The 8,137-nt window shown below is 45.0% G+C and overlaps 1 long non-coding RNA gene across 1 annotated transcript in view; it reads left to right on the forward strand.

Moving 5' to 3' along the window:
- Positions 1 to 7,921, forward strand: part of LOC120944858 — a 29,393-nt gene extending 21,472 nt beyond the window's left edge. The window contains exon 2 of the long non-coding RNA XR_005750514.1: positions 7,773 to 7,921. This is a non-coding gene — a long non-coding RNA (uncharacterized LOC120944858). The remainder of the gene's footprint in view (positions 1 to 7,772) is intronic.
- The last annotated feature ends 216 nt before the right edge of the window (positions 7,922 to 8,137 follow it).

Here is an 8,137-nt window from a genome sequence, read left to right on the forward strand (position 1 = left end):
TTCACACTTGTGCGACTTCAAACTTGCGCAATTTTACCATGATGTCACGGCTGCGATTTTGCCGCGATTCGCGGCCACAATTTTGCCGAGATTTCAAGGAATGCCTGAGTAATTGGCATCAAAATCGGACCAAAGTAGTGCAGGGACTACTTTAAAGTCGAAACGACTTGAAGTCATACTAATATGAATGGTTGTCATTGGAAATCATGGGGAACGACTTGTCATGCTACTTTGCAGTCCCAAATCATGGGACAAGTCGTACAAGTGTGAAAGGGGCCTACATGAATTGAGCCTTGAAGAACTGATGAACCCTAATACGGTATTCACAGTCACTTTCCCTGCATCAACTCCTGCAGACCATTGCTCCTCCTCTGCATCAACTCTCGCAGACTGTTACTCCCAGGACTTCTCTCCCCCTGCACAGATCTTCCACTGTAGTCCTCATTTCCCATCATCCTCATTTCACACAAGGATTCACTCTGAATAATCCCATATGCTGGCTGAACGGTTAATAGGCCAGGGGCCTGCAGTACCCCTTATTGCAGCCTAGCCATTTAGCAGCTTGCTTTAGTTGGTGGACTACTGATCCCAGCTAGCCCAATTTGCAAATCCTGCGACCGCAGGCCACATCAATTTGACATAAAACCCCACAGTCTCTCCTCTGGCCTTGTACCCAGCTCCCCTGGCATGTCTCTTCCAGAAATCCACTGTGTCACACTCACCGACCTTCTCCTGCCCCGAGTCCATGGTAAAAAACCTAACTGGACATGCGTTCCAATCACTTCTCCAGCCCCTCTGTTCCAGGACACCTCTTCCATGATCGTGTAAGGATGATGCTCCCCCTCCCAGCTCCTGGGCTCCTCCACAGAGGCGCACACCCCACCACAGATGGGTATGGGCCTCCTGCTGTGATCTAGCATGCCATTCTTTACTTTTCCCAGCTGACAACAACTCTCCAGTGGGCTGGACCCGAGCTTAAAAAGGAGGTCTGCCCCCTGCAAATTCCAGTTGGGGATTGGTCAGGGCTCCTCACATGAGCTCCCTGTCACTCCAGTCCTCAGCCCTGCCCCTCATCCAGAACATTCTCCCTGGAAGCAGGGGAGGCGCCCAAGAGACTAAAGTACAGGTGGTCACACTCACTGCTACACTAACCACTCCCTGCCCCCAGATCAAAACAAGCAGGCCTAGCATGCAGCATGGACCTGCCTAAATTTACCTGCCTGGCAGCTACCACTAAAATCCTTACCTAGCACCTACCTATGGTAGAGGGTGCTACATTTGTAATCCACTGCATACAGATTTCACCAACCATCTAACAAGGTCAGTAGGAGGTAACTAAGGAAAATTTGCTTTTTTTTATATACAAAGGGAGCTAAAAGAAAATAATATTTTTTATAATGAATCCATCATGTAAAAGAAAATCAAACTGGTTGTAAACCCTTACATATATCCAGTGAAGTGACTGGCCTCAGGTAATACACAGCGATGAATAAAATCCTCCTACATAAATTGTACTTGTTTCGCTGCAGTCTTCTGCTCTCTACATCCATTCAAAGTACAGAATTTATAAAGCTTGTCTGAGCTGTCACAAAAAAAGAAGGTGGAGGGCTGAAGTTACACTCTGCAGAGCTCAGTGAGGAGAGCTCTAAGAGCTGATTGGACCCCACCCCCCTCCTTTACACAGCACACAGAAACAAAAATGAGACTGTGAATCTGCTGGAGGTCCCTTTCCCGTCACCTTTTTTCTCTTGGTCTCAGGAAAACACATCAGAATTGATTCATGCTGATAGCAGAGGAACAAGGCAGCAGACAGAAAAGAAAATTGAAAACAGTGCTCCTAACTGAGACAAGTATATACTATAAAGCAGTGATCGCCAAACTGCAACCCTGGGGCCGCATGTGGCCCTTTGCTTGCCTATATCTGGCCCTTGGGGCACTATTGCATCCAGAGCTGTCACTTATGATGGTGCACTATTCCTTCCACACACACCAATAACAGGGCGCTATTGCTCCCACTAAAATCAATAATGGGGCATCTAAAGCTGGGGCATTTTCTACTCCCACTGGCCACAGTCTGGTCCCCCTAAACTCTGAAAGACAGTAAACTGGCCCTTTGTTTATGTAGCGGGGTATCGCCCTTTCTGATGTGATACAAAAGACTACCTTTGCTGATCGTGAAGGATCTCAGCTCCCTCCTGTGGCCGAGTTGGGCTAGAGACGCCTGTTGTTTCATCCTGGTATCGCAGTGAATGTTGGGGAATTGAGTTCAGAAGGAGAAGAGACTCCATTTGCCCTGGCCTGTAATGAACTACATTACCCAGAGAGCAGCTGGGCCACCCCAAGATGCTTTGCCTTCCGCACCGCCTGCTAAGGGAGGTAATTTAAGGGAGAGGACGTGTTTGGCGCGGTCACTCAGGACCACCTCTTCAACCCAGGAGGACACTGCGAGGAGTGTCTCCACGGGGAGTAGTCCCCAGTTGAGGCCTACATACGCCTGGGCGGAGCGGCTTTGAGTTCCTGCCGGAGTCATCGGACGAGATCTCAGTAACCCTGCGACCTGTCTGAGGACCGGAGACTGCTGACCGACCGTACGGTGTGCCGTAGAAGCATAAGGCCTGAACCGGTTGGGTGAGACGGGCACTTGCCTGAAAGTACACATTGGCTTGCAGAAGGGCAGGTTGTTGACATCCATCTTTATGGTTTGACTATCCAGGAAACTTTTAACAGTTTACTATTACCCTTTTGGATTATAAATTGTTCTTTGCGTGCCACGCATGCCAACGAACAAGTGCACTAGGGATGACCTTCGTATTCGAGTCGAACTCATGTTCGATTCGAACATCGTATGTTCGATCGTTCGTCGAAATACGGACAAAACAGGTGGTTCGCGCCAAATTCGAGTTACGTTTCACAGACCATAATTCACTGCGAGATCGCTAGCTGATGATTGGCCAAGCATGCACTATGACCCGCATGCTTGGCCAATCACAGCGCGCAAAAAACGGGGGGCCATAATTGGCCAAAGCCAGGGTGGCTTTGGCCAATTATGGCTCAGGGGGTTTAGTACACGCCCCACACTATAAAAGGCCGCCTGCAGGGCGGCAGTTAACAGAGAACAGAGAGAGACAGAGAGAGAGTGTCATATTTTGCAGGTAGATAAAGCAGGCAGGCTAGTCAGTTAATGTTACAGTGTGTAGAGGATATATATACATCCCAGGTGTTGTACATATATTTATACACTGTATAGTTTAGCTAGATCAGTTCTTCCTAATTTACTGGCAGGCAGGTGATTGTGCTATTTAAAGACATTATCACAGGCATACTATAGACACCCAGCTATATTCTTTTTTTATTTAAGCATCAAGGTGCAGTGATTTTAATGATGCTTAAATAAAAAAAAAAAAAATTCCTTTAAATATTGTACCTGCTGGGTGTCTATAGTATGCCTGTGAAAACGTCTTTGAGAACCCGGGTCTTGCCCGAGGGAACATGTATCAATGGAAAAAAAAGTTTTAAAACGGTCGTTTTTAAAACTTTTTTCCATTGATACATGTTCCCTGGGGCAAGACCCGGTTTCTCAAAGACGTTTTCACAGGCATACTATAGACACCCAGCAGGTACAATATTTAACCACTTCCTTACCACGTCATTGTGAAATGACGGCGGCAGGAACCCCTCCTCGATCCAGGAGGACGTCATGTGACGTCCTGGGCTTTCCGGGTGGATATCTGAATGATGCCTGCAGCTAGAGGCATCATTCAGATATCCTTCTCTCCTGCCGGCGATTCTGCACAACGTAAGAATGATCATAGCGGCGATTCCGCCGCTAGATCGTTCTTACAGGCGGCGGGAGGGGACATCCCCCCCTCCCGCCGCCATCCGGTGCTTCTCCGGGCTCTCCCGTGCCATCGGGGGCCCGGAGAACGAATCGTCCGGCGCTGGCAGGAAGCATAGAGATGACTGGTGACCAGATGGTCACCAGTCATCTTTATGACCGTCGGAGGACCCGGGCGCGATGTGATGACGTCACGCCCGGGTCCCCGTAAGTAAACAAAGCCGCAATTGCGGCTGCTAAGCAACAGCAAGCATGAGATCGGTGAATTTTTTTTCACCGATTTTTATGCTTTCCAGCCTGGAGGAGAGATGTGGGGTCTTATTGACCCCGCATCTCTCCATAAAGAGTACCTGTCACACACATTCCTATTACAAGGGATGTTTACATTCCTTGTAATAGGAATAAAAGTGATAATAAAAAAAATAAAATAAAAAAAAAAAGTGTAAAAAAATAAATAAATATGTAAAAAAAAAAAAGAAATAAAAAATATTTTTTTAACGCCCCTGTCCCCAGTAGCTCGCGCGCAGAAGCGAACGCACACGCAAGTCCCGCCGACATATGTAAACGCCGTTAAAACCACATATGTGAGGTATCGCGCGTGCGTTAGAGTGCCAGCAACAATTCTAGCACTAGATCTCCTCTGTAAATCTAAACTGGTAACCTGTAAAAAATTTCAAAGTGTTGCCTATGGAGATTTTTAAGTACTGAAGTTTGGCGCCATTCCATGAGTGTGCGCAATTTTAAAGCGTGACATGTTAGGTATCTATTTACTCGGTGTAACATCATCTTTCATATTTTACAAAAAAATTGGGATAACTTTTCTGTTTTGTTATTTTTTTAATTCATGAAACAATTTTTTTCCAAAAAAAAGGCGTTTGAAAAATTATTGCGCAAATGGCGTCGTTTTATTCCCTAGGGTGTCTGCTAAAAAAAAATATATAATGTTTGGGGGTTCTGTGTAATTTTCTAGCAAAAAAAATATGATTTGTACATGTAGGAAAGAAGTGCCAGAATAGGCCCGGTATGGAAGTGTGTATAACTGCCCTGTATGGAAGTGGTTAAAGGAATTATTCATTTTTTTATTTTTTTTTATTTAAGCATCATTAAAATTACTGCTCCTGAAAAAACTACTGTTTTTAAAACTTTTTTTTCATTGATACATGTTCCCTGGGGCAAGACCCGGGTTCTCAAAGACGTTTTACGACAATAACTTGCATATTAGGCTTTAAAATGAGCACTTTTGAATTCGACCATTCGAGTCCCATAGACGTCAATGGGGTTCTAAATGTTCGTCTGAACGTTCGGTCCGTTCAAAGGTTCTGGTGTAAACCGAACGGGGGGGGGGGTGTTCGGCTCATCCCTAAAGTGCACGAACTGTTAGCAGGAGACTGTGTTGAAATTTGGCCTAGGACGCTAGGCCATCCTAATTAGCTACAGCTATAATACCCAAGGGTTATCTATTTAGAGTTGTACATTCACTATATTCGTTGCATTGCTCGTTGACCGAGCAATCAGTTCTACTACTTTAATCAGTTCTACTACTTTAATCAGTTCCACTACTTTATATTGTATTGTATAGAGGCCAAGAGCTGGGTGAGGTTTGGCAAGAGGGCGTTTCAATGTATATGTTTTGTTGAAGGAGTCCCCCTTGCTGTGTGCTCACACAGGTCTATTTGACGTTGCAGCCTAACTTTCCCTAAAGCCTTAATATTGTTGATGATACCACAGAGATCTGCGAATAGAGTGTCACTGTTTTGCTTATGTTCTTTGTTCTTCCTTAAAGTGGGGGTTCACCCTAAAAAAAAAATTCTAACATTATATCCAGCTCTCTACCGACATTGTCAGTATGTCGATTTATTTTTTGTGTTGCTGTACATACCTTGTAAAGCTATTTTCTTAGCCGGCTTCTGGGTAGTGCCTCACGTGGGAGTGGGCGTTTCTTTGCCGCAGTTAGTGATTGATATGATGACAAACACTACCCCCCCCCCCGTCTCATAAGGAGCGTCACGAGTTGCCGAATGAAGCCGAACGTCGAGTTCGGCTTCTTTCGGCAACTATTGACGCTCCTTATGCGACGGGGGGTAGTGTTTGTCATCTTGTCAATCACTAACTGCTGCATAGGAACGCCCACTCCCGCGGGATTCACTACCTGGAAGCCGGCTAAGAAAATAGCTTTTTCAAGGTATGTACAGCAAAAAAATAATTAAAAAAATCGGCATACTGACAATGTCGGTAGTGAGCTGGATGTAATGTTAGAAATGTGTTTTTAGGGTGAACCCCCGCTTTAAGTAAAGCATTAATTTGGTTATCTTGAAGTCTGAGTGCAGCCTATCTTTCGTATTGCAAGATCCTTCCATTTAAGGTAACCCCTTTTATTTGCCTAATCTGTTGCTGTGTAATGAGATATTGTGTTTCCTCACAAGCTACTGGGGTCCACAACTCTCATATTACCAGGTGTGTCACGGGAGAGTTTTGAGCCACTTTAAGGGGTTAGTCATCGAGCGTAGACCCAAAAACAACCAGCAGCTCCTCCGGGGGTAATGCTAAATTTAGAAGGTTTGGAGACCCCCCCCCCCCATAGAGGGATGTGCTTCATTCATACTTCTTGTCTGAGGTTTACAATCACTTTAATTAAAACCAAAACATCTTTATTATGCTAGAAATATATATATATATGTGAAAGCAGTGACGACTGGTGCTCCGTTTCTTTGGGGAGGGTCTACACAAATAAACTTCCAAAGCCGGTATAAAACAATTTTGTGGCAATAGAGATATAGGGCCAGATTCACATAGAATTGCCCTGGCGCAGCGTATCAGAGATACGCTACGCCGCCGTATCTTACCTGGCGCATTTTCGAATCCAGGAAGATTTTGCGCCGTAAGTTACAGCGGCGTAGTGTATTTCTCGGCGCGTATTTCAAATTGGGCGGGTAGGGGGCGTGATTCATTTAAATGAAGCGCGTCCCCACGCCGATTGAAATGCGCATGCTCCGTTTCGAAATTTCCCGCCGTGCTTTGCGCAAAATGACGTCGCACCGACGTCATTTTTTGAACTTAGACTTGAGTTATGTCCTTTTCTATTCACGGACGACTTACGCAAACAAAACAATTTCAAAATTCGACGCGGGAACGACGGCCATACTTTAACATGGCAAGTCTATCTATACGCCACGAAATAGCAGCTTTAACTATACGCCGAAAAAAGCCGACTAGTGACGACGTAAGAGAATGCGACGGCCGCGCGTACCTTCGTAGATCGACGGAAAAAACGAATTAGCATACCCGACGCGGAAAACGACGCAAACTCCACCCAGCGGGCGCGGAAGTATTGCACCTACGATCCGAAGGCGTACAAAGCCGTACGCCTGTCGGATCGAAGCCAGAAGCCGTCGTATCTTGGTTTGAGGATTCAAACTAAAGATACGACGCGGCAAATTTGAAAGTACGCCGGTGTATCAGTAGATACGCCGGCGTACTTGCTCTGAGAATCTGGCCCATAGTATAGACTTTCCTTTTACATGTGGCTTCCTGTATGTGAGAGGCAGCAAAGAACAAGTCCAGCATAACTAGCAGCTGTATTGCAAGATCACATCATTACCAACAATAATGAGTGGGTTGACTGGTACTCTGCAGCAATGCCTGGATGAAAAACTAAAGTGCTGAACAGGAAGGCGGTGTGGTCTGTATGTAATCAGTCATTTACAATTACAGGTTCCCGTTAAATTGTAGCATTGTATAATTATCTTTTGCTCATGCAGATAGTTAGTGTATCTATAGTGTCTTTTTTTTTTTACGTTGCAATGTGTGGTGTAATTATCATTTACTCATTCAAATGGGTAGTGTATCTAAAGTGCCTTTTTTCTTTGCTTCGCAGTGTGTTGTGCTATCAGACAAGAGTATTGATGGATTGTGTTTTTCTTTTTTTTTTTTTCAACAGGCTTTTCGCAGCCTCTCATTAAATGGTTCTGTGATATGAACGCCCCCTCCCAAGACCTACAAAGCAATGTGGAAGATGAACAAATGATGTGCTGAATTTTCCCTGACTTGGAATCGGGGTCATTCAATAAATAAGGATAGTAGAAGATGGATACAAATTAGAGTTACTCTGTAATTTACACGTTTCAAGGGAGTTTGATGGTAGGCTTAAAGTGGTTGTAAAGGCAGAAGATTTTTTTTATCCTAATGCATTCTTTGCCCTTAAAGGGCCAGCTGTATCTGTAAGAATATATCCAGGAGTAAGTGTGGTAAAGTTGCATTAACAGTGGGAGGAGCTTAAAGGGGCAATAAATACCAAAAGTGCAT

The sequence above is a fragment of the Rana temporaria genome, chromosome 7 (assembly GCF_905171775.1).
Source record: "Rana temporaria chromosome 7, aRanTem1.1, whole genome shotgun sequence".
Classification (NCBI taxonomy): domain Eukaryota; kingdom Metazoa; phylum Chordata; class Amphibia; order Anura; family Ranidae; genus Rana; species Rana temporaria.